Here is a 25,889-nt window from a genome sequence, read left to right as displayed (position 1 = left end):
CTTCCTTCCTTTTTTTAAAAGATTATTTATTTATTTATTTATTTGAGAGGGAGCGAGAGAACGCACACAAGCAGGGGGGAAGGGGTAAAGGGAGGGAGAAGCAGAAGCAGAAACAGGCTCCCTGATGAGCAGGGAGCCTGATGTGGGGCTGTATCCCAGGACCTTGATATCATGACCTGAGCTGGAGGCAGACGCTTAACTGACTGAGTCTCCCAGGTGCCCCTAAATTGTATTTCGGACTCATCTACTTTATCATTGTCAGTTGATGCATTAGGTGGTGTGGCCAAATAGGATTCAGAGAACTACTGTCTTCTCTAGATTCCTGGTTTTGTGTACTTCTTTTTATGTCATCTGCTCCAGATATCCACCAACATATATACTCTTTTTCTGCCACCCCTATTGGTTTTACTGAAGTTAAAAATATAGATAACTAAACTTTATGTGCTTACGGTTACATTATTCCAAGTTTCTTACATGTATTAATTCATATTATCTTGGCAGTAATTCTGTGAGGAAGGTACTTTTAGCCTCATGAGGAAACTGAGGCATAGACAGGCTTAATAATTTGTCCAAGGCCACTCAGCTAATAAATGGGGGGCCTGAGATTTGCATTTAGGCAACCAGGCTCCAAAGTTCGTCCTCATAACCATTCATCTGTACACTGTTTCAAATTAAAGATAACATGAGATTTACATCTTCCTACTATGAAATCCAGTTTTAGTAAAACATTATCCATCACAATAAATTAATGACTTCAGTTTGAATTTAATTAGTCTGGAAATTTTGTTTGTCTTTAATTTGTAAACTTGTTTTGGTTGTATAAAAGCTATAACTATGTGGTGCCTGGGTGGCTCAGTTGGTTAAGTGTCCGACTCTTGGTTTTGGCTCAGGTCATGATCTCAGGGTCGTGGGCTCCATGCTGAGCATGTAGTCTGCTTGAGGTTCTCTCCCTCTCCCTCTGCTTCTCCCCCAACTTGTGCACTCCCTCTCTCTAAAATAAATAAATAGATGAATAAATAAATTAATAAAATCTTTTAAAAAAGCTATAAGGAGGTTATACTTGTGTCTGCACATATATAATTAAATTTACAAAAATAATTTAGTGGACAGTTAGAGTAGTCTTCAGCTCTTATCTTTTAAAAGTTTTTTTTTAAATAATATTATGTTTATGACATAAAGTCAAGCTTTTTTTTTTTTTTTTTAAGATTTTTTATTTATTTATTTGACAGAGATAGAGACAGCCAGCGAGAGAGGGAACACAAGCAGGGGGAGTGGGAGAGGAAGAAGCAGGCTCATAGCGGAAGAGCCTGATGTGGGACTCGATCCCATAATGCCAGGATCACGCCCTGAGCCAAAGGCAGACGCTTAACCGCTGTGCCACCCAGGCGCCCCTAAAGTCAAGCTTCTAATAAGGAATAGAGATCCTTAAGATAATCTCCTTACCTATGTCTTCAGTTTTTATTTCTTCCCATTTCCAGCTTTATACTTTATGCTTCTGGAGCACTAAACTCCACTCAGATGTGATTTTTCTTGCCTCATGTGTTGCCCTTACATAGGATTATTTCTTATTTCCCACTCCTAAACCTCCTGTCTAACTCAGATCAGATACTACCCCTTCTAGGAAGACTGAACAATATCCCCTCAGTGCCTCCCTAAACTTGGTTGGTGCCTTCTTTTTATAACCTCACAATGTTCTGTATATCCTTCTATCATTTTACTCACCGAATTGTTTTGAAATAGTTGTAGCTATTTTTCATTGGACTGATAACTCTTGAGCAAAGGAATAGGTGCTGAATGGACAACTATAGTTAAAGGTATACTTTGTTGGCCCAGTTGGCTTCATTTTCCTAAAGCCACCATCTTTTTTTTTCCCCCCAAATGCCTTTTGGAGCCCTAAATTGAAACCATCATCAGCTATCTAAAGCATTACAAACTCTTAATTTGGGAGCACAGTTTACTGTTGTACAGTACTTCTTGCATGCCTAGATCTTTCTCCTCCTATCATGCCAATGACTTTGTACTGCAATTAATCTTCTCTGTCCCACATCCTTATTTCTCCTTCTCTGTAGAACCATTCTCATCAGCAAACATGCCATAGTACCTCTCTTCTTAAAAATAATTCCCTCTTTACCTCATTTCCATCCTAGCTACTGTTCTAGTCTCCTGCCACCCATCTTCTTTTTGGTTCCTTTTCACAGAAAAACTTCTTGGTAGAATGGGTTCTAGTTGCTTCCCCTCTCTCCTGGTGCTGGATTCAAGAGGTGTCAATATACTGGGAGTGTCTAGATATATCTGAAAACTTTTCTAGGCTTCTTAAGTGCTGTAGGTCAGGAAATGTAAGTCAACAGCAAAGTTACTGAATAAAACCCCTGAAATAAACATTTTTTAATTGAAGGCAAAATTCTCACTGGGAGGTTTAAGCTTCCCATTTTTTCTGATAATGCCTCCATGTCATGGGATAGGGCTTCTTATGGTGCAGGTTAGAATGGGGGTGGTTGGAGGTGAAGGGGCTGATGTGGGAGGGAGTGGAAAAGGATTTTTGACTTATATAGGTCTTATCAAAATGTACTCATTTCAGCTAGGACTTGGGATGGTATATCCACTGGTCCCATGATTCTAGTTCAGCTTCTGATTTCCTTGAGGAAATCTTAAGATTCTGAAAGCCAGACTGTACCATCCTTTTTGAAGTTACCTAAGGATCTCAGGGAAGTCATAGAAAGGGAGGGTGTTGGTAGTAGTAATAAAAAATACAGTAATGGGGCACCAGCTCAGTTGTTGAGTGTCTGTCTCTTGGTTTCCGCTCAGGTCTTGATTTCAGGATCACGAGATTGAGCCCCATGTCAGGCTCACGCTCAGCAGGGAATCTGCTTGGGATTCTCTCTCTCCCTCTTCCTCTGCTCCTCCCCCTGTACTCTCTCTCTCTAAAATAAATTAATAAATCTTAAAAAAAATACAGTATTATTCTCATTTTTTGAATGAAGAACCTCACATTCAGATTGCCTCATGATACCATGCTAGTAAATGCTAGTAAATGTCAATGCTGAGATTTGAAACCCAGGTCTGATTTCAAAGCATATATTACATCTATAAGTAGTATGGAAACTCTTTTTTTTTTTTTAAGATTTATTTATTTATTTGAGAGAGAGAGAGAGCATGAGCAGGAGGGGCAGAGGGAGAGGGAGAGAGAGAGAATCCCAAGCAGACTCTGTGCTAAGTGCGGAGCCCAACATGGGGATTGATCTCCAGACCCTGAGATCATGACCTGAGCTGAAACCAAGAGTTGGGCACTCAACTGACTGCACCCCCCTCAAGCAACCCCCCTTTTTCTTAAGTAACCTCTCCATCCAATGTGGAACTTGAACTCACAACCCCGAGATTAAGAGTCACAAGCTCTATCCACTGAGCAGCCAGCCAGGTGCCCCAACGAACTCTTTAAGTCTTGAGCTGCGCTATCCAATATGGTAGCCACTAACTCCATAACTTTTTAAAATTAAGCTTAAATTAATTAAAATAAAATAAAATTTAAATTAAATTAATTCATTTCCTCAGTCCACTAACCACAGTTCATTTGCTCAATAGCCGCATGTGACTTATAACTACTATATTGAGCAGGGATGATACATTTCTATCGGAAAGATTTGTTCAGATAGCACTGCTTCTAAGACATTCATTTTCCACAGAAGAATCTCACATTCTTACAATTCTATATACTATCACTGTTGATTCCAATCGTAGAAGCTTTGTTCTCTTATTTTTTCTCATTATCCATTTTGAGTATCTTGGCATTATTTTTTGCAAAATTTCTCTATTACTTGGGCTAGTCAGAATTCTCCATTCATCTTTTAGTCTATACTTGCTGTGTTCTCAAAAAGGCCTATTTTACATTAGTCTTGCCACTTCCACTAATTTGAATTCCACATCATCAGATGGGTGAATGTTAGCATTATACTTTGTGCTTACCTGGCCAGCACCTCAGGGATTCACCTACTAGGTCATGTCCTCCCCTTTGATATATTCCTTTGTTTCTACTTTGTTAGCATTCTCCTCCACCTCCCCACTTATTTGCTCCCTGGTAAATATCTGAACACTTTCTTGTCTTGTATCTCTTTACATGTTTATATTCAAGTCTCTTTTTCAATCTGAGGTTTCTGGATACTTGATGTTCATGCCTTTAGATTTGACTTGCTGGAAAATAAGAGGTTTCTCTTTCTTTGTATCGAGTTTTCAGGATCAGAAAGTTCTTTGACCTTAAATTATGACTAGTAATCAGTGTTGTTGGGTGATTAAGATCCAGGCTAAATCAGAATGATGACATGAGGTCTTCACCCTCAGCCTGTGTCATTGAGCTTGCAAATGCAAAAGTCTTGAGAACTAAAACTGTCTTTGCTTTCCCCCATGGTAGATGTCATTTTGTGTATTCAGTGAATATATGTGATCGACTGTATAAAAAAGGCAAATGGTATGGTTAACCATTTCTTGTGCTATTTTTCCCCTTCTTTTCTGCTTGTCTTTTTTTTCTTTAACCCAACACAGAATGAGCAATATAATGCCTTTGTATTTCTTTTAATTTTGGTGAACTGATAGAGACATAATTCAGGTTCAGTGCTAGGTCCTTTGCCTTATAACTCTGTAGGTATATATTTCCTTATATCAAGTAGTTTTGCTGTGGAAGGTGACCTGGGAACTTACAGCTACATATCATTCTTGCCTTTTTATATGTATTCTATACTCAGCTACTGTTTTTTGTGCATTTTTTACTGTGAGTTTTTATATTTGAAATCATATAAGGGCAAGGAAAATATTCTCTTTATTTGGCCTTCTAAGACAAGCTGTGTTTTGTTTTGATTTTTTTTTGTTTTCCTTTCTTTCAGCACCTGCTGTGGGCAATTATATATAGGATTGATGGGGGAGCAAAAGAAGCTGCCCCATAGCAACGTTGGAGAAAAGGTGTTGGGCTGGCCTTCAAGGTGGTCCTTGGGAGGCAGGTAGTGCCCTTGTTGATGGAGGGATATGCTGGTAGCAGCTTGGGGATAAAGAACAGCAGAGTCTGGCCTGGATACCACATCTTTACTTGAGAGACTTCAGTTTAAGAGAAGGAATTGTGTAGATGAGGTGAATGAGAGCAAGGGTGACCTGGTTGTTCCAATTACCTAGCAAAAGCATCAGCTACCTAGGAAAAGCATAGATGGCCCTAGCAGGGGGCAGAACAGAAGCCCAGTAACATTGGTTGTAATTTCCATAGATCTGCATGATTATTTGTGTGTATATGAATGTATATATATTTGTTACATGTATATATTTTATAGATACATAAAACTTCCTTGGGTCTCTCTGTGTAAAACAAATATATAAATAAGAATACTATATATGACAAATGCATATATAACCAATATAGAAAACATATATATATATGTACTAAAGTTAAATATTTTAATATACCATATTATTCATATTAGTAATATACATATTACTCATATATTATTTATTCATATATATGAATAGTTTATATCTGTTCACTTTTCTTTGATTAATCTAGTGCCAGGGTTTTCATGTTTATGGCACTCTTGGAGTCTGTTCCTAGTGCAAACTTGAAACCTGTGATTTCTAGGCACTAAGTGTCATTCATCTCTTGTCCATAAGCCAGGTTGTATTTCTCAGCACTCCCTGAACAGGTCAAACTTTTTGACAACAATTTGTGTTTTATTTTTTTTATTTTTAAAGATTTTATTTATTTATTTGACAGAGATAGAGACAGCCAGCGAGAGAGGGAACACAAGCAGGGGGAGTGGGAGAGGAAGAAGCAGGCTCATAGCAGAGGAGCCTGATGTGGGGCTCGATCCCATAACGCCGGGATCACGCCCTGAGCCGAAGGCAGACGCTTAACCGCTGTGCCACCCAGGCGCCGCAACAATTTGTGTTTTAATGTAATATTACCTTTGCCTTGAAGATTCTCTTCTCAGTTTTCTGACAGATGTTTACTACTCTCTCTAGATACAGTTAGTTGAAATGCTGCCTACTTGTTAAAGCCTTTCCAAATTCCTTCAGGCCAGTGGTTCCTTCCCTTGTGCTTCCACAGTATTTACTTTATCCTTCTATTACAGCACTTGGCATATATTGTAATTATCACTGTCTAGGTGTGTCATCTCTCTGGTGAACTTCTGAAGCAGGGGGTGTTTTTATATCCTTAACATCTAGCACAGACCTAGACTTAGAATAGGTGCTCAATAAATGTTGGACTGCCTGAAAGAAGAGATGAATGAATAAATGTCACCTCAGGTTTGAGACATGCTTGAGTTCTTCCTACTACCTTTTCTTTTGTGCTGCTTTTCTTTATCTTCTTCCCTGCCACGTGTTCTTCTGTCCTACCTGGTAGATTTTAGAGCTGAGGAAATAGTGTTTGAAGATTTAAAATATAGTGCCTTGAATTCCTTAGAGGAAAAGTCTATGAATAAATAATTAGACTCATTTCACATCAAAATCTTAAGTGTGAAAAAATGTTCGCTATCATTTGGTGCTTTATTCACTTGTATGGTAATCTAATGGCATATCCATTGTTATCACAGAACTATACTGAAATATTTTACTCTTGGGGCTTTTCATCTGACAAAAGGAAGCTTTTCGAAAATGAAAAAGCATAGTTCCTGTCCCTGGTACGCCAAGGGGCAATTTATTAGTTTTGTAACGCATGGGTTAATATTACCATGTTTTATATTGAACATTACTTGAAAAAATTACTATTAATATCGCTGCAGCACATATGTATATAACTCCTGTCATCTTTGGGGTATGTAAATCAGGAATGTTGCTGGAGAACTACTTAGCATTTTCTTGGGGGTGAGGTGCTTAGTTTTGGAATTTAATTGTAGGTTTTACATTTAAGCTGTTCAGTATTACTCGTATAAAGGTTCTATAAATTTCTTGCTTTGTAGTTTAACAGGTTTAGTCACCACAGTTGAAAGGCATCATCCTCATAATGAAGCCAGAAAAGAATAAAGGTTGATCATGCAGGGCTGGCTGGCTGTGACATTGAACAATAGAGCTTGACTTCTTCATGTCTGTTAAATGAGACTATGGGGTGTGCTTATCTTGCTGCAATGATATTGAATTGTAACAAGAAAATGTTATGTTGTGCAGCTCTGCAAAGGGGGTGTGCATCTATTCTCACTTCATATGTATGGGAGAAAAGCTTTAAAACACTACCAAAGCAGCCTCGTGAGCTTGAAGTCTAATGGCACAGACTGGCCGTAATACTGAAAAAAAAAAAAATAAAGAAAAAAGTGACAAGGCTTTTAAGTATCCTCCAAAGTTTTAGCCAATGCAGTCTTTCTCTAAAGGACTAAAGGCAGCTCAGGGAGGGTATGCCGGAAAAATTCAATTTTGAAGAGGTCTTTGAAGGAGATAAATGATATGGTGTAAGAGAAAAAGTAAGAGGACATTATGTTGCCCAGATGACAGATTTGTTCTACAATTTTTCTGCATTTGTACTTCGTACAGTTCAACTCAAGTCACTAAACATTAGTGAAATACCTTCTATGTTCCCAGTACTGTGATGGATAACATAGGAGGTTTTGAAAAAAGTATGTGATTCAGTCCTGCCCCAATGAATTTAGTATCTTTTTTGAGGAGACAAAAATTAACTCCATGAAATAACTTCTTAGAATTGTTGGATGTATGAATGACAGTATTGTAAGCTGTCAAGATCATTTAAAATTTTGATTCTGTTATTATATGTATCATTCCCAGATGTGTCACATGAGCATTTGATAGGCATCCCTTTTATGTCTTTAGTCACTGCTAAAAATATTGAAAAGTCAAGGGCAAGGTTAGGGGCAAGAGAGAACATTCTGACACTTCCCACACTTGTTCTTAGCATGTTTTTGGTCTACTCTTGAATACTGCATCGTTTTCTAAACATGTATAAACCACTTAGTTAATAATCAGTTATAGAATTTTATTATGGACATTAAGCTACCTCTCTAGTTTTTTATGTGTACTTATTTATCTTTCCCAGATAATCATAACAGCATTTCCATCTTCCTGTTTCCTTCTTTCAGTCATTTCTCTTGATTCCTCAGTGTGATTATTGACAGCAGATTACAGATACAAGTTTTAAATTTAGTTAGTTATGGTGAAATATAGATTGCTTTTGCTGGAGATTCAGACCCTCTTAAAGCAGCTACTAGATCTTCTGTTGTTTCCTTACTTATTGTGGGCTGTGTTTTCTTCTTCGTGTTCTCTTTCTCTTCCTTTCTGAAGACTGTTTTTCTTCCTGGAGAAGACTGAATGGAAGGAGAAGGTGAACAGCTGCATACCTGATGTCCATTTCCATTCCTTTCTTCCTTTAAAACAGAACCAGAACTCAGTTTTGTTTTGTTTTTTTTTTTTAAGGGCAAAAATGTGCCCAGTGAAAATACTACCTGGACTCCCTTGGGTGGGTAACCTTGTGACACATTCTGGCCAATGAGAGGTAAGGGGAAATTGTGCATATTAGCCGATGCTGCATACCAAATTACCCCAAAACTTAGTGGCTTAAAACAACAATAAACATTTATTATCTTACAAATTTTGTGGGTCAGTAACTCAAGAGAGCTAAACTGTGTGTTTTTGGCAATCTCATGAGATTGAAGTCAAGATGTCTGGTGGGCCTGCGGTTATCTCTGATTTGACCTAGCGGATCTTTTAACCATGTTTTCTTGCCTAATAATAATAATAATAATAATAATAATAATAATAATAATAATAAAACAGCAACAATAACAGTAAGAATAATATCTGCCCCAGGAAGGTAAAGCTAAAATGTGTAGAGCATTATTATAGGTCAGGTACCACTATGAACTTAAAGATGCTGATTAGAATTAAGTCTATGATAATGGTCCCGTTCACTGATTTCTCTACTTTTTGAAGTGTTAGGATACTTTGAATTCTCTCTCACTCCTAGAACTTGTGTTCTTTTGTAGAACTTTCGTAATCTCTCTGAGAAAGACATCCTTGCCCTCCATCTGACCGAACAGCCATTGCATACTCACTGTCTGACCTAAAACAAACAAACAGAAATAGTACAGGTAATACAAAATTAAATGCTAAACTGATGATCATCCAGTGTAAAATCTTCCAAACAAAGCTGCATATGCTGGAGATGAGAGAAATCAGTAATGGCTAGAGGCAGGGAAGGACACATCATTGTATGAAGAGTAGACTGATTGAAACCTGACTAACCCTGAAGCAACAGATACCTGAATGATGACAAAGGGAATAAAGAAAGAATTGCTAATAGACTGTCCTTTATTATACATAACTTTGAGGCAAGAACTTTTGAATAAGAGCTTAATATGCATAGATTTCTTTTTCTTTAAGCAAAATTTTCCCTTAAAACACAAGTAGCTAGACATGTAAGTGTATCAAGCGGCTGCTAAACATGGCGTGTAACTAGCATGATAGTTACGGGCTAGGTTTGGGGCTGGTGTGGGACATCGGCGAGGGGCATGATGAGGCATATGAGGCACTAAATAGTTTGTTTCTCAGTGCATACTGTTCTTTGCCTGAACAAAGAACAAAGGTGGTAGAAAAAGCCTGAAACAGTTTATTGGGGGTCTTAATCTCATGGGAGGTGCTATTTACTGGAAGAAAAAGGGTCTTGGTAATATGATTTGTCAATAAATGGGTCTTTGTGTTTGGTTTGGTAATATTCGGAGAAAGTAAAATTTCTTTGTTGAAGAGTTGCAGGATCTGTATCCAGTCAACAAATATTTATTGAATGTCAATTAAGTCAGGTTCAGTGGTGTTGATTATTCGTTCTCAGAGTCGCCTGGATTTGTTCTTTCCCTTATATTCTCATTTACTTCAACAACCTAAGTTCAGACCCAGTGGCTTCCTTCCACCTCTGTTTTCCACCTCTAGTGTACCCTGTATGCTTTTGGTCCAGATCAAGGTCTGTTATCAATCAGTCTTTGCCCTAACGCTTATCTTCTGCCATTCCTCATTGTAACTCAAAGAATTATGGCCTCACCTGTTGTCTTTACTTTCATTGTCACGCATATCGGTAATTCCCACATCTGGGCCTTTGCTTATTTCTTTTCCGTTTTAGCATTTATGAAGGCAGTCTATACTTGGTTACTCAAGTGTTCTGTCTTTAACTCATATTCCTGACAAGTGAAAAAAATTTTGGTATAGTGAACCATTTAAGACAAAGAGTAAATAATTTTAATTTATCTCCATTTAAAGTTCTATTTTTATTTAGTGGATATATGACCCATCTAAATATTACTTTGTTACAGAAGCATAGAATTTCAGGATTGGAAAAATGTTGGAGCTTAGAGTAGTCCCTTTTTCCTTAATTTTCAGATAAGGAAATGGGGATTCAGAGTGGTTGAGAGATTTGGCTTAAGGCATTTGAATAATGTGTAGGAAGAGGAGGATTAAAACCCACATTTTATAACTCATCATCGAGTGTGATTTTTCACTCGCGTAATTGATTCCTCTTATTCTCCTCCTGTTTTATGTATCTCTTTTATAAAACCTCTAGGGGTAAGGGCTGTATTTTCTGTCTCCCTCCAGCCCATATTCATAACATTAGTACTGTGCAGTGGTTTTGGATAAGTAAACTTGGAGGAGATTTAGTTATCATGTAGATGTATGTGAATATATCAGTCATAATGGGATAGGTAGTGCTGCAGTAACAAACGGCCTGCCCCTAATTTCAGTGACTTGCAACACAAAAGTTTTTTGTGTGTTGCATGTTTATCTTGGGTTTATTGTGGCTCTGGTCCATGCTGTCTTCAATCTGGGGCCCAGGATGATGAAGCAAATTCCAGAACAATTGTATGAGATGGAAAAGAAACATAGTGAATGATGTGCTGGGCTTCAAACACTCGTTTTCACATGTTATTGGCTAGAGCAATTTATATGGCCAAGCTTGTTGTCAACGGGGTGGAAAAGTATACTCCTTTAACCAGGTAGGGACAGCAAATGTTTTTGAAAAATAATACACCCTCAAAAATTTTACTGTGACCCTAGAGTGTTGAGTAACTTAGACTTTTCAGTTTGCGGCGCACTATCATCGTGGGTCCTGCATGGCCACTTTCTTTATTCATGTTTGTTTGTTTTAATGTGTTCTTATAAAATGCATACTGTTGATTGGGTTGTGTATTTTGAATTTATATAATGGTATTATGCTAGAGGTTGTATTCTGTTTCTTAATTATTTTCATTCAATGTTCTGTTACAAGATTTATCAACATTGCTGCATATTCATCCAGTTTGTTGGATCTGGTAAATATATGGTGTTTCATGATAAGCAGCCACCACACTGTGCCTCTCCACTCCTCTAGCTTGCCTGCAATTCTCTACCACAATCGGCGATGCTCTGTGTGAATCTCTTTGGGCTATATACCCAGGAGTAGGATTGCTGGGTCAGGGGGCATGCATATATTTAATTTAAGTACTTAAGTGTTGCTCCTTGAATATTTTTACTAACTTTTTAGAACGATTAATTCTTGGTTATTAAAGTTTAGCAGTTTTGTGGTTTATATCTTATAAATCAATGTTACTAATTCTATAAGTCAATCAACTTCACCCAAATGAGAATGCACAAATGACATGACAGCTAATATGACATGTGATTCACATCTGTAAGGTGATTTTTCACTAATGATTATATATAAGCATATGTTATGAACTATTGTTCTCAGGCATTATTTTGTATTGCTGTAAGACCCAATCGTAAATGGTTAAACAAAATGTGGCATAAATGGTCAATGAAATATTTTTCAACAACAGAAAGGATAGGGATGAACCTTGAAAACATTTTGCTGAGTGTAAGAAGCCAGTCACAAAACCCCACGTATTACATAATACCATTTATATGAACTGTCCAGAACAGGTAAATCTATAGAGACAGAAAGTAGATTAGTAGTTGCCTCTGGTAGGGACCAGGGTATGAGTGCTAAACAATACAGGATTTCTTTTGGGAGTCATGAAAATGTTCTAAAATTGATTGTGGCAACAGTTGCACAATTCTGTAAATACATGATAAACCATTGAGTTGTACACTTTAAGGGGTGAACTTTTACGGCATGTAAATTATATCTAAATAAAGCTGCTAAAAAAAAGGCCAAATACCTCAATTGGATCATTTTCCAAGAAGCAGGTCGGAAGTGAGTTCAAGGCTGACCCTTTAGTTTCCTTCTTCCTTTGTGGAAAGAATAGGGGAACATTTTCTCCTCTTGTGGGAACCTGAAGGGGAAGAATCAGGACAGTTTTGTCCCCAAGCTCTATCTTCAAGTTATTCGAAAATAAACCCATACACGTTATTTAACTAGCAATCTCTGTGCTGATAGAGCTCCCACCTGGGATCTTTTGTTTAACTGTTTACAGTTATGTGCAGGGCATTTTTACTTCTATTATGCACCACTGGTTACCTTCTTAAATATCTCATTTTGGCTGTGCCCTCAGTTTTTGTGTGTCAATATTTAGAAAACCTGGAGATTTTTTCTTTTACTTTTTTCTCATTTTTAGATCCAACCTTTTATCATGTTTTATCATATCATCTTAAAACTATTTTTCAAATAGGTCTCCTTTTATTCATTGGACTTTATTTACCCTGCCCAAAGGGAGAATATTTTCAAAATTTTAGAAAAGATGGGATTGGCAGATTTGTGCTAAGAATAATTGTTTAGAAATGGCAAGGAAGTTTCTTCTTTCGAAAGTATTAGCAAATGTTTGACTCACCACTTCTGTGAATAAAACTCAATTCTGACTTTTGTTTTACATAAGGCATTTCATAGTCACCGAAACGTTTGTGTTTGTCAAATCAACTAAACTGGTCATTTTTAAGTAAAGTAACAAAATCCACGATAACCAAGGGGTGCTCAAGTGACTTGAATGCTTCAGCCTGAGATAGGTCAGCTTTTGGGGTCAAGTTGCGAATAGAAAGCCATCACACACACTTCATCAACACTGTGGAATGAGAGACCAGTGCATTTACTGAGCAGCGGATTTCTGGTGAGCATATAAACTAATTGGTGGATGAACATGCCCCAGGAGCAATGATTTTAAGGTCATAGCAGGCTCAGTGAGTAATGCTGACTTATACTGTGTCTCACTGATAGCTGATCTTACCAATGAGCAGTTTAGAAGCATTCAAGCCTGAACTCTCTTCCATGTGCCTTGAATGGCATGTCAGCGGTCACTGTGTTTGACATCCTTTATATTTGTCCAGTCAGCTCTAAATCTTTAGGTTGGGCTTCAGAGTACTCAGGAAAGAAAAGAGAAGCAATTATTTTCAGTCATTGAGTTTTGAAGATCTTAGCGTTAATTATGCCAAACATTGTTGGTCCATCAACAAATAAAAACGTTAAAAGGCTGTATGAAGCATTCCAAACTTGCTTAAGCATAGTTTGTGGTGATTAAGAATATCTTGTATACACTAACATATTTTTAGATACACTTTTACCCATGCATGTTCATGTATAGTTTCAAAACCAAATATTCAAATTAAAATCACTTTCCACTCTGGAGAAAAAATATTGAAAAGCTTATTCACTTTCAATTAGCATACACTTTTTTATCTTTTGAAAAAAGGGGAAATAAATAGTGCAATTCACTCTTTCTGTGTGGACCCCAGGATAATTTGGGGTATGAAAAAAGATTTCAATAAAACAGAAATCAGCGTTCTAGGTCTAGTAATACTTGTTAAAAGTTATTTAAATTATAGTGGCCTTTGAGAGTTAGGAATTTTTCTCCCACTTAAGTCTTTAATGTAGAAAAGATTATTTGAGCATTAAAAATGTGCTTTACCTATTGTTTTTTCAATCCCTATGCTCTCTGACCTGGTGAAGTTTTGCAGGAAGTGCCTAATCAAAGGATTGGAGGAAATAGTACTGAACATTCTTTTCAAATGTTCCTCTGAGAAAATGAAAGTTAGAAGCTAAGCTGGTATTCTTGTTTGTGACTCAAATTTTAAAACTTCTTTCCCAAATAAATAAAGTAAGCGAAAAGCAGAGGAATATTAACTCCCCAAATCTGCTGGAGTTTTATATGTTAATAAAAAATAATTTTATTGTAGTAGAGGAAACACATTTGGTTCCTAGAGAGAGTACCATGGGTGGCATTCTTTTGCTGAAGTAGAGATTTGAAGTAGAATACTTGTTTTTCATAACACACATATTATACAGGCAGAATGTTAAATTAGAATAGTTTTAGTTTCTGATACACTAATGATTAGAAAAATCATTATCCTAATTCTTGGTTTGTAATTCAAAAACAAACTAAAATGAGTTTTTGTTTCTTGGTCCATATTCTTTCCAAGTGATGAAATGTGTTCCAACATTACAGTCATGTTTTGCCCTTCAAATCAAGATATAATAATCAGAATCTAATGTAGAATTAATTTAGATTTATTTGCCTTTTATTAAGACCAAGTGATATCATAGTTTTTAAAAATGAAGATGACCATTTATGAGAATCTGGCTGCAATCAAAAGCAGGAACCATTAACCTCATACGTTCATTCTGCTACTCTTTATTTAATTTTTTCTTATGAAACATGTTTATCTTTTATTAAAAATTTCTCTGTCAGATTGGTCTGTAATAATTCAAGCACAGTAAAATGTTAATGGTAGCTTTTAGGTGTTTGGGTATATGGGTCTTCTCTGTAAAATTCTTTCACATTTGCTATATATTCAAAATTTTGCATAATAAAGTTTTGGAGAGAGGTTTTCTATTTTGACTGAATGTCATAGGCAGTGGCCAAAATAATTTACTTCATTTTTGAAAAAATAGAAATATTTTAATTTTCTCTTATTTAAGCAAAGCAATGCAGATATAATATAATTTATATATTGGCATTACTACCTATTTAACCAGTTGGCAAACACAAAACTGATTCTTAATTATAAATCTGTTCACTATACCCCATTTATATTTGGTTGGTGGTTAGAAAAGCTAATTTAGGCATTTTTAGCTGAAATAGGGCAATTACATCAAAAATGGATTTTTAGCTGAAATCATTTCCATGTTGTTAAAGGGGCCATGATGAAATGAAATGTTCAGAGAGTTCTAGGAATAAAATGTGGATGTATCTGAGGACCTAAGTTAGTTTAAGATAGAATAAATTTTCTTATTTCCAGTGTATCTGGGAAAGTGAAGAGCATCGATAAATCGTGCTAATTAGGCTTGTAAGTAGGCACAGTTCTGATTATCTCAGCTCTTAGACGGAATATTTTGTCCTCAAAGTAAATAAATGCAATAGCTGCATCTTTTAGGTGTTTTTCATATTGTTTTTATTCAGCTGTTAGCCACACATGTGCCTGGTGGATTGGTGACCCACAGAAGCAACATTGGAAAATAATGTGTGTATACCTACCCCCTTTTTCTTAAACTTACTTTAGAAAAAAACAAAAAAACAAAAACAAAAGCAAAGAAACATTATTGTTCCTGCCCTGAAATATTTTCTTTGGCAGATTTGGCTTACAGAGTTTTAATCTTGCTGAAATACTGAAGTTTATTTTACCTTCACGAACCATGGAGTCTGTGAGTTTGCAAATCATTATAGCTTTGATATTCTGAGGTAGGAATCTGGAGATGATTTTTTAAAAGTAAGATTTATTTTTCAATGTCATGACTATTACGATCTCTTCTCACGTGACTCTACCAGTAGCTTCTGTGTATTAATGAGAATAAAGACTTGTGAAAATAAAAAAAAAAAACATTATTAACCTGGTCCCTGCATTCATTACATGTATTTACAAGTCATTAGTGACCAGTTTAGTTGCCATCTATTTGCTATCTCATAGCTGTTGTTGCATGCCTTTGGGGTTATGCTATCATGCTGTGGAAGAATGATCCAGCTGTGGATTTTATGTGCTTTTTTAGAGTTGTTCACAGTATCCCATACTCAATTATATGGTGAATTATTATACATTAACTAGTTAAAAAGATGTCTAATTGATTCACTATGCTGAAATATCAAACACTATCTGCTTCAGGAGTGATGCTTCCAGTTAACAACCTATCATGTATTCATGGAGACGACAATGCTTGCTCACATGTTGGCAGTATTATCTAATTTGGTGTGCCCAGTGTTGTAATTCAATCATCTATTATTAAAAATAGATATGACGACAGGGAGCAAAACCACATATACACCCGTAAACACACGTATGTGCATGTTTACTTACACTCATATATTCAGTGGGTTTTTTGTCTTACCTCCTATTAATGCTTGCACTAGTGAGTCATAAATGGAAAATATGTATTAGCTTTAAGGTAAAATAAAATAGATTTTGAGTTAGTTCAAATGAACCATCTCATTTAAAATTAGCCCAGGGGTCTTGTAAAGAATGCAAGTAATCTAAACATAATAATGCACATTGCCCAATTGCTTCTGTGTATGATACAGGTTCAGTGCTGTAGTGCTTTGACAGCCCATTACTGAATGTAATGAACAGCTATTTTTAAACAGAAGATATTCAAGTTGACAGCTTGGCAATGAAATTCAGCTAGTGGGATAATTTTTGTCATCTTTAGTATAGAGAATGAATTCAGTTTAGGTTAAGGAAATTTGTATCATGTTGTTTATAGAGCACACATTTTTATTAAAAGTAAATTTGTTGTCCATTTTTGGGGACAGATGTCACTGTTAGAATAGGGAATTAGCTTTTAATGCATATTTTAATGAATTACTTAGACAGTATCTCTAGGACCTAGGTTTAAAGTCAAATTTCCTCTTTTTTCCCCCCTCAGCCATGGGTGATATATTCAGTCTAGTAAAATGACTTTAAGAGTGACTGTAAAATGTGTTTTTCAGTGCTGGTTTTTAGTCTTTCAGAGTTTAAAAGAAGTAGCTTTTTAGAAATAGGAGAGTCTTTGGAAATATTCATAAAGCTTGAGGCAGTGTTGTCTTAATGGAAATAAGAATTAGAATAGCATGGAAGGAAAGAAGGAAAATAATCTGCCTGACTGCATATTTTGGAGAAATTCTTTTAACGGGATGGTAACGTCTGACTTTGACAATTCTTAGAAAAGTCGGAGAAGTTTGTTCTGCAATTCTTAAATAAAATGGGTATATTTAAAAACTCATAGAAATAACAGGGTAAATCACAGTAAATGATTTCATTTTTTCCTGTTTACAGCAAAAATTGAGAAATTTAATTGCTGTTTTTTTCTAAGTGCAGCTAATTATTAGAGCTTTTACAATAGAAACTCTAGGTTCAACATTGAGGATTTGTGTTAAATATAGCCTGAATAAAGTAGCAATATGTTATTCGATGAAACTGGGTGAGTTAACTAAGTAAGTTGAATATTTTGCCTAATATCCAATCATGTTCCAACCAATAAAAGAACCTATAAGTCTATAGTGTTGGGAATTTACAAATGTCAGAGTCATCCCCTTCCAAATACATTGCCAAGAACCTCCATTCATGGGTCTTCATTGCCCTTCCATGCTTCCAGGGTACCTCCTCTGGGTCCCCAGAGGGCTAGTTACTGAGTGCTAGCCTCGCTTAGGGTCTAAAAGCCTTTAATTAGGAAAATAAAGCAAATGATCTTTAATAGCCAGTAAACTTTTTCATTTCTGATCTGTTTATCTTACTTACCTCTTGAAAGATAATGTCCCCATGCATAATGTAGCAATTAATCTGTGTACAAGTCAAGCATTTTTGGAGAGGCTTTCCTGTTAGGTCACTACTGTACTCTCATTTAGAATTGTATTATATCAGTGAATCAAAGGAATTTCCTGACATGAAAGAATTGGTGCACCTCAATAAACATTTTATTTAAACCTAGAGAGGATATTGTTCATCTAACAGGATCTAGTTTATTTCTAGCAACAGTGCCATCAGTTTGTAGCCTGAACTTTGAGCTCTTGATTTTGTTGTGAAGTGACCCTCTTGAAATCTTGGTTTACTTGTGGATAGTGGACCTTATATGAAGCAGAAGGGCATTATCACATTAGCCCTGCTTCTGCCTGGCAACCTGAGGTGCTAACCCAAGTACCTGAAGGGTATTTTTACTTTTGTGAATGAGGAATAATTTGAGAAGGCACCCATGGTACCCAGGTGCTGAATTAGTGAAATAACGTCACATTTGGTGATACTATTCTTGGAGGAGGAAACCAGTGGCAAAATGAAAGCAGGGCTGGTGATGCCAAAACCAAGCCTAGAATTATGTTTTTTAGAAGGAGGCTTAGCTCTAAAGACGGGCAGGGTGAAGGAAGTCACCAGTAATTCTAGTAAATGCTTTCTGTATTATCTGGCTTAATCCTTTCTGTCTACTCTCCCTTTAAACTGTACTTTCAAGTCTGATCAGTGCAGGAAAAGGTGAAGAAATTGTGTTGCCATGATATGCTATGGAGGACTTGAGGAAAATATGATATGGCAGTGGTTTGCAAGATACTGAGGTTTCCAACCCAATTATCATCCATTGCAGCTGGAAGAATTTAATGGGATATGGTCCAATGAAACACAACCGTTGAAAAGTTTTTAAAGTAAACTCCATTGTCTTGAGAGTGAATATTGTGTGGTGGTTAAGAAATACTCTATCTGGAGTATAGAGTATACTACTCCCCGGGAGCCTGACTGTATCTGGGTTTCAGTCTCCTCACTTACTAGCTGTAGAACTTTGACCAAGTTAGTTAACTTCTTTGTGCCACAATTCCCTTATCTGTAAAATAGCTAAGACCATGCCCACCTTCCAGGTTTAGTATAGCAATCAAATGAGTGAAACATTTGAAGTTCTTAGACTAATGCTTGGCATTTGGAAAGAGCTTGATACAAGGAATCTCTTATTTTTGTTGTTTCAAATTTCATTTTCTATTTCTACTTACATTTTTATAATTAAAAAAATAGTTTCAGAATCCATTATAGCTGGAATGCTCCTTGTTAAAGACCTGGCTCTTTAATTGAAAGGTTGAAGTTATCGGTTATCCTAACTTTGAAAAAAGAAAGTCAAAGTGAGAACTCAGTTTAATTTGATTGACATTCATCAGTCATAAGTATTAAGTAGCATGGGGTGGGATTTATAAAATGTTGAAATCATGGTTTCTACACTTTTAGTAAACTCCATGACAGTAGGGGACATGCTATATGCTGCCTTTCTTTGTAACCTAAGTTGTGCTTTGTATAATTCAAATATTTGTTCAATGATAGTCAGATCAACATGAATTCTAACATATTGCTAGTAGACATTAGAGTCTTGAAAAATGCAACTTGAATGAAAAGATATTTATGTCTCTGTGGTGGTGCGTGTGAAAATAAGTTCACCATTTTCACTAGTGATGGAGGACTTAAATTATAACAGAAGAATTAGGTTAGATGTGATTGGACACATCCTGACTGTAGGGTTGGGAAATATTCTAGTCCTTTATTAAGAGAAATAACAGGATCTATGTAGTTGAAAAGAATAGGTTATTAGTGGATGTTAACTCTTTATTTGCTGTAGAAGAATATTTAGGTCTTTCTTGACCTCTTTTTAGATCTCTTACCCTCTAGTTCTCAAATTTATTACAAAATTTGTACATTCTTATGAAAGAAGCAAAAAGATTTTAGAATGAAAAGGTTTAACTACAGCCAACTTTCCTTTTCTACATGTACTCTCCGTCTCTTTCGGAGGAAAAGAACTATGGGGAAATTAAAGAAATCACCACCAATAACTCTCCTCTTTTTTGCTTTACCTGTAAATATGCTTAGGAAGAAGGGGCTCATAAGAAAAAATATTTTGTCTTAGGCACCCTACCTGTCCTTGCCTTCATGATCTTGACTCTAATTGGAGCAGAAATCCTGATGCTAAACGTTTTTCTTCTCTGAAAGATCAGTAATCAGTTATCCCATTTTCCTATTTTAAGACTCCTCTTTCTCCAGCTCAAGAATGTTTTATACAAAGCTAGTACCTGGGATACTATCTCTAACTCATTCAAACATGCTCCTATGCTGTATTGTTAGAATAAATTCTATTTAAAATACTTAGTAAGGTACAGGATTCAGAGACAATTATTGCTTTAACTTGCAGCTGCAGTGATACTGATCAACATTCATCATAAAGACAGTTGAATGTGGGGACGCCTGGGTGGCTCAGTCGGTTAAGCGTCTGCTTTCGGCTTGGGTCATGATCCCAGGGTCCTAGGACTGAGTCCTGCATTGGGCTCCTTGCTCTGTGGGGAGCCTGCTTCTCCCTCTGCCTCCTGCTTGTGCGCACTCTCTCTCTCACAAATAAATAAATAAAATCTTAAAAAAAGAAAAAGACAGTTTAATGTGATTTATTTATGTTTGTATGTAGGTATGTATGTTTTGAGTATTTAGTACACTTCTGTGATTCGAAGTTCAAAAGAGCATATACTGTGAAAAGTCTCCTTCCCATCCCTGGCCCTCCATCAGCTCAGTTTGCCTCCCTGGAAGCAAACACAATGACGAGTTTCTTTAGTATTCTTCCAGAGCCATTTTCTACATGCAAACAAAACCAAAAATGGTTAGATGCATTTTTGTATACTTAGAAATGGAGATGACCTTCCTTTTGTAAACTTATCATTTTCTAGCCAAGAGATGAAAACCAAGGAAGGCCAAGAGCTCCTTCTGAGAGTATCAACTTAAGTCATATTTCTTAAAAGTACCTATTCTGTGAGAGTCTTTGAAAACAGAGATAAATAAGGAGAGAAACTGAGGAAAGATTAGAAAGTCTCAGTAATTGTTTTCCTCTTGAAAATTCTCTTCTCAAGAAAAAAATTCCAGATTTATGAAGTTGAGATAGCTCACTCTTCTACGAAGGATAACTTCGTCTCTCTGAAATAACGTCTGACACAGAGTCAGGACTCAATAAATGTTTGCTTCTTTCTTTATCAGTCCACCATTATATTTAATCCTACTTTCAGTGAATTGTGGTGTTCAGTCTGACAGTGTTTCTCAGAACTGAAAACGGCATTTAGAAAGAAGTTTTTAGGTGATCATTCATCTTGAGAGTGCCAGAACTTTTAAAAATCTAACAACCAGCCCTTGTGTTGTGCTTGAACAGTTTGCACAAGTTAGCTTTCTATTTTCTAATCTCTCTTTGAGGGAGATGAGAGGAAAGGATGGAAGAAGATTATAGGTGGAGCCAGCGACAGCAATACTTGATAGATTAAATTATTTAAAATGTTTGTTTTCTTCCTTTTTGCCCCAGTTGGTGTCATACGAGGTTTCCAAAGCCTGTAGTGATGGACACAAAGAGGAAAACTAGCTGTGATACAAAGACTCTCAGATTAGGTTTTGACTTCCCAAGTATAGCGGTAAGACAAACGGTGGGGCAAAAATATCGCTGAATTTTAAGTGACAGATAAACAAATTGAAAATTCACCAACTTTTTGAGTTTTAGTTACAGTAACTCACTATGGGATCTGGGCTAGTCACTTCACCCTTGTAGTCCTTAGATTCCTTCTAAATTAAAAAAAAAAAAAAGAGAGAGATTTGGGAACAGGACCCTTTTCAGATTCTCTCAGAATTATAGCTGTAAGCACTACGTAAATTCATAAAAAATAGTTTTGAAGACCAGCTTTAGAATTTCAATAGTTATTGTATATTCAAAACAGCTACAGAAGCACTTTATTTTCATTTTAAAGATTTACAATTAAAGTGATTTTATGTATACCTCAAATGCCTGATTATATACAAACCCATTACAGGGTTTATGCACACATTAAATCCCTTCTTATTATGGGGTTTTGTGCACATTAAATGCCTAGTTGTTATAGATTGTTGTTTTTCTTGTTGCCGTTAAATGTAACATTTCCCTAGGTGATGAAATCTATTATTACTGGGAACATTTATTTTAGTGTGTGTTCTGTATTTTAAAAAAGAAAGGTATTTAAGCAGCAAAGACATAGCTGTTATGAAATTTATTTTTTATAAATAGCTTTCAGCAGAAATCAGAGCAGTGCTTTAAAATTACAGTTAAAAAAATCATTTAATCATTACACTCCTTGTTGGCTAATAGGGTACTAAGTGATTTTTTTCCCGCTGCAATAGGCTATTCTTGATATGCTCACTAAGTGGACCTAAGAGTACTAGTATATTTTATGTTAGCAAGCCTTGATAGCAAAGTGCTGAAAGTTCAGGGGGCATTTGTCTCCTTTCTCACAAATTCATTTAAGTACCAGTCTTGCTGGAGCTTTAACTGGGGCAGACAACCATACAAATGACTTGAGATAAAATGAAAATAATGGACTGAGCTGGGTTCTGGGGGTGGTAGTTATGCTGCACACACATCAATAAGCTTCGAGTGTGATTCTATGCTAATGCAAGCCTGATGGATCAGCTTTCTCTTTTAGCCTGGAGGACCATTAAGCTCTGGAAGCTGGGTCAAACTGATAGAGTCTGCAAATATAGCCCATCGGTTAGCTGCAGTAGTTAACTGACTGTGATTCCTAATGTAGGAAACTAACATTGCTTAAAAACCCTCTATGATCAGGACATAGATCAGGAAGAAGATAATAGATTCTGTTTTAATTTGCATAATCAAAGCTTCTCATTTTTCCACCTATAGATAACGTAACAGGGGAAAAAAACAGCTGTGACTACTTCCATTATGTTGTTAATCTTCAATCACAGCAAATAATTTCCATAAAAATGTAAATAACTTGTTTCAAAAGAAAAGGGTATAATTGAAAGATTTTACGTGTTATTTCTTTGGAATTAAACTATAGGCACAGTTATGAAGGTGAGGTAATGAGGATCTTGGGGCTATGAAATGTAAAAAAGTTTTTAAAAAAATTGTCTTTGGTGATTTGATTCAAACACTAAAACTTTGCTGCTTGTGGTAAGTCAGATTTCTTTTAAAGGGTGAGCTTGAAATAGATGTAAATTAATACTATGACCAAAACGACAGGGAACTTGGTCATTTTTTTTTTTTCTCAAAGGAGAGAAAATGAATTAATTTGTTTCATAGCAAAAATTAAAATGAACAACACTAGAATGGAAAGAATCCAGAAAAACTCTTTATTTTTATGGAACACAAATGCCAAGAGGACTCTGGTATTATAAAGAAGAGCATATTCTATTCACATATACCATTCTTTATTCCTTTTACCCCTTCCTTTTTGTATCAAAATATGCTACAACAATGATGAACAATCCTGTTTTTAACTAGTGATATTTTATTATATAATATTTAAAGTTCCACACTTTTTATGAGGATTTTGGCTTTGCAAACTTGTCAAAAACATTTACTTCAAATTCTATTGAGTTCACAGTTTTATGTTATGGGAACTCTCTTTGTTCATTCATTTAAAAAAACATTGATCGCCCATTTATTTCAGGCATTGTCTTGGGCACTGGCAGTATAGTCCTCTTGGAACTTCTTTTCTTTTCTTTTCTTTTCTTTTCTTTTCTTTTCTTTTCTTTTCTTTTCTTTAAAATGGGACTACAGTAAGCAAACAAAGACATGCTTTCAGAGAATGATAGCTCTCTTAAAGAGAGGTTTTTCCATCTGGGAATATGTTTCTGCCAAATAGACCCACATATTAAATATGATACTATTTTTTTTATCCCTGGTTTCCAGACCATCTCAAAAATTTTTGAATACAAAGAAAATAAGTATATTTTTGTTAAAGAAATATTAAGTGCTTTTGTGTACCTTGTAATCCAGGCTGATACTTCTATGAGAAACCTAATAAAATTCTTTAAGAATGAATTTTTTCCTTAGCCTTTAATGTATGTATCAGCTCTCTTCTAAGCACTTTACTTATTTATTAACTTACTTAAAAACTCTGAGAAGAGGTATTATTATTACCAGCTGAGGAAACTGAAGCAAAGAATGTTACGTAACTTGCCCCAAGTTATATAGTTAGTAAAAGGGTGAGGTGGAATTACAACCTAACAGCTTGGCTTCAGAGTCAGTGTTCCTTTTTTTTTTTAAAGATTTTATTTATTTATTTGACAGAGAGAGAGAGCCAGCAAGAGAGGAAACACAAGCAGGAGGAGTGGGAGAGGAAGAAGCAGGCTCTCAGCAGAGGAGCCTGATGTGGGGCTCGATCCCAGAATGCCGGGATCACGCCCTGAGCCAAAGGCAGACGCTTAACGACTGAGCCACCCAGGCGCCCCTAGAGTCAGTGTTCTTAATCACTGTTACTCTATGGCAAGCAGAAGAAATTTACTTAGGTGAAAATGTGTTGCTATATTAAAATGCAAATTCTAGGAGGGCAGGGAATTTCACTGTCCTGCTCATCACTGTCCTTGCACATAGCACTGATCTGGGCTATAGAGGGTGCCCCATAAATATTTTTTGAATGAATAAGTGTAAATGGGTATTAAGTTTATGTTCAAAGTAATATTTTCTATCAAAGTCTTTTAAAAGTTAATTTTGCTACTTCTGCTTTGCTGGTGCTTTAAGTATATGCCTTGGGTGTATAATCCAGCACTAGTTAGAATGGCAGCATGACCACTTATTTATGATGAGGTAAGGGTAGAGCCAGAATTCCTTGACGTTGTTTGGTTTTATACCCTGTCTACCCTAGGTATGTGGGATTTCTCTATGGATCACATTGGAATGAGCTCATCCTGTATACTTGCATAATACTTCCTACAGTTGGGTTCTGAAAGGGTTAATTCATTTCTAAAATATGAGCAGTTTTCTTCTGGAAGTGAATTTAATAGGTGGAACGTAATCTGGCCTTCAATGTTTTAAGTAAAATGGAATAGAAGAATGGAATGCGTACCTTTACTTTTAGTTTATTTCCTTTCTCCCTGTGTCTTTGGAGGAGACAATAATATTTTTTAAGTATCAAATTGATATTAAATGATTGAGTGAATGGAGGGTTTTATTCTATGGGTTCTTTTAGAAGATAAAAAGAAAACTTTCTAAAAATATAATACACATACACATTCATTTGAATTGGAGTGTGGAGAAAAGGATAAATAATAAAGTAAAAATAAATCATATTCTCATGACTCAAAATGATTCATATTCCCATCATTTAAAGCTATCAATTCTCTATTAATGTTTTGGTTATTATCCTTCTAGAGAGTTATGTATCTTTAGGTACTTCTGTACTATTTTAAATAAATGAATTTATATTTTGCATGTCATTGGGTAACCTGCATTTTTTTTTTTTCACTCACTAGTTTTGGATTTTTTTCATGGCAGCAGACATCTTATGAGCATCATTATTACTCTTCTTTTTTGAGAGAGAGAGAGAGAACGAGAGAGCACATGTGAGTGGGGTGGGGGAGCAGAGGGAGAGAGAGAATCCCAAGCAGGCTCCACAACCAACATGGAGCCCAAGGCAAGGCTCGATCTCACCACCCTGAGATCATGACCTGAACCTAAATCAAGAGTTGGACACTTACCTGACTGAGCCACCCAGGCACCCCTCATTATTACTTTTAATGACTTCTTAACAAAGAATTTATCATTCTTTAATTGACTTCCTAAGAAGAGACCTAAATTCCTTTCTTTCTTTTAGTTTTGGTATTCCAAGAAAATTTAGTTAACACACACACACACACACACACACACGCATGAATTGTTGCTCGATGAAAGATTTTATTTTGTGTGTCATTGTGTAAAGTCTTTATATTTATTACTTAGAAAATATTTGTGCGTCAGATCATTATATGAGAGAATAAAAATATAACTTAAGTATCAGGTATTTAAAAAAAATGCTTCTTAATCTATAGGTTTCTTTATATCCTTTTATTTTTTCCCCCTTGCACTTTGTCATAGACACTGATTTTTTTTGTCCTGTGGATTTTCTCAGAGTCTGAATTTTGCCGATTGCATGTCCAGATTGTCATTTAACATGAACTTCTGTTTTCTGTATTTTCTTTAAATTGATAGATCTACAGGCTTGAGCTGTTTCCAGCTTGCTTCCTTCCTTCCCTCCCATCTCTCTCTCTCTTCCTTCCTTCCTTCCTTCCTTCCTTCCTTCCTTCCT

The 25,889-nt window shown here is 36.0% G+C and overlaps 1 protein-coding gene across 2 annotated transcripts in view; it reads left to right on the top strand.

Moving 5' to 3' along the window:
* CAMKMT (calmodulin-lysine N-methyltransferase) overlaps positions 1–25,889 on the top strand; it is a 381,932-nt gene that overhangs the window by 85,780 nt on the left and 270,263 nt on the right. The window lies entirely within an intron of this gene.

Source organism: Ursus maritimus, unplaced genomic scaffold, assembly GCF_017311325.1.
Source record: "Ursus maritimus isolate PB19 unplaced genomic scaffold, ASM1731132v1 scaffold_6, whole genome shotgun sequence".
Classification (NCBI taxonomy): Eukaryota; Metazoa; Chordata; class Mammalia; order Carnivora; family Ursidae; genus Ursus; species Ursus maritimus.
Note: the sequence above shows the minus strand (reverse complement) of the source record. Positions and strands in the feature narration are given on the sequence as shown.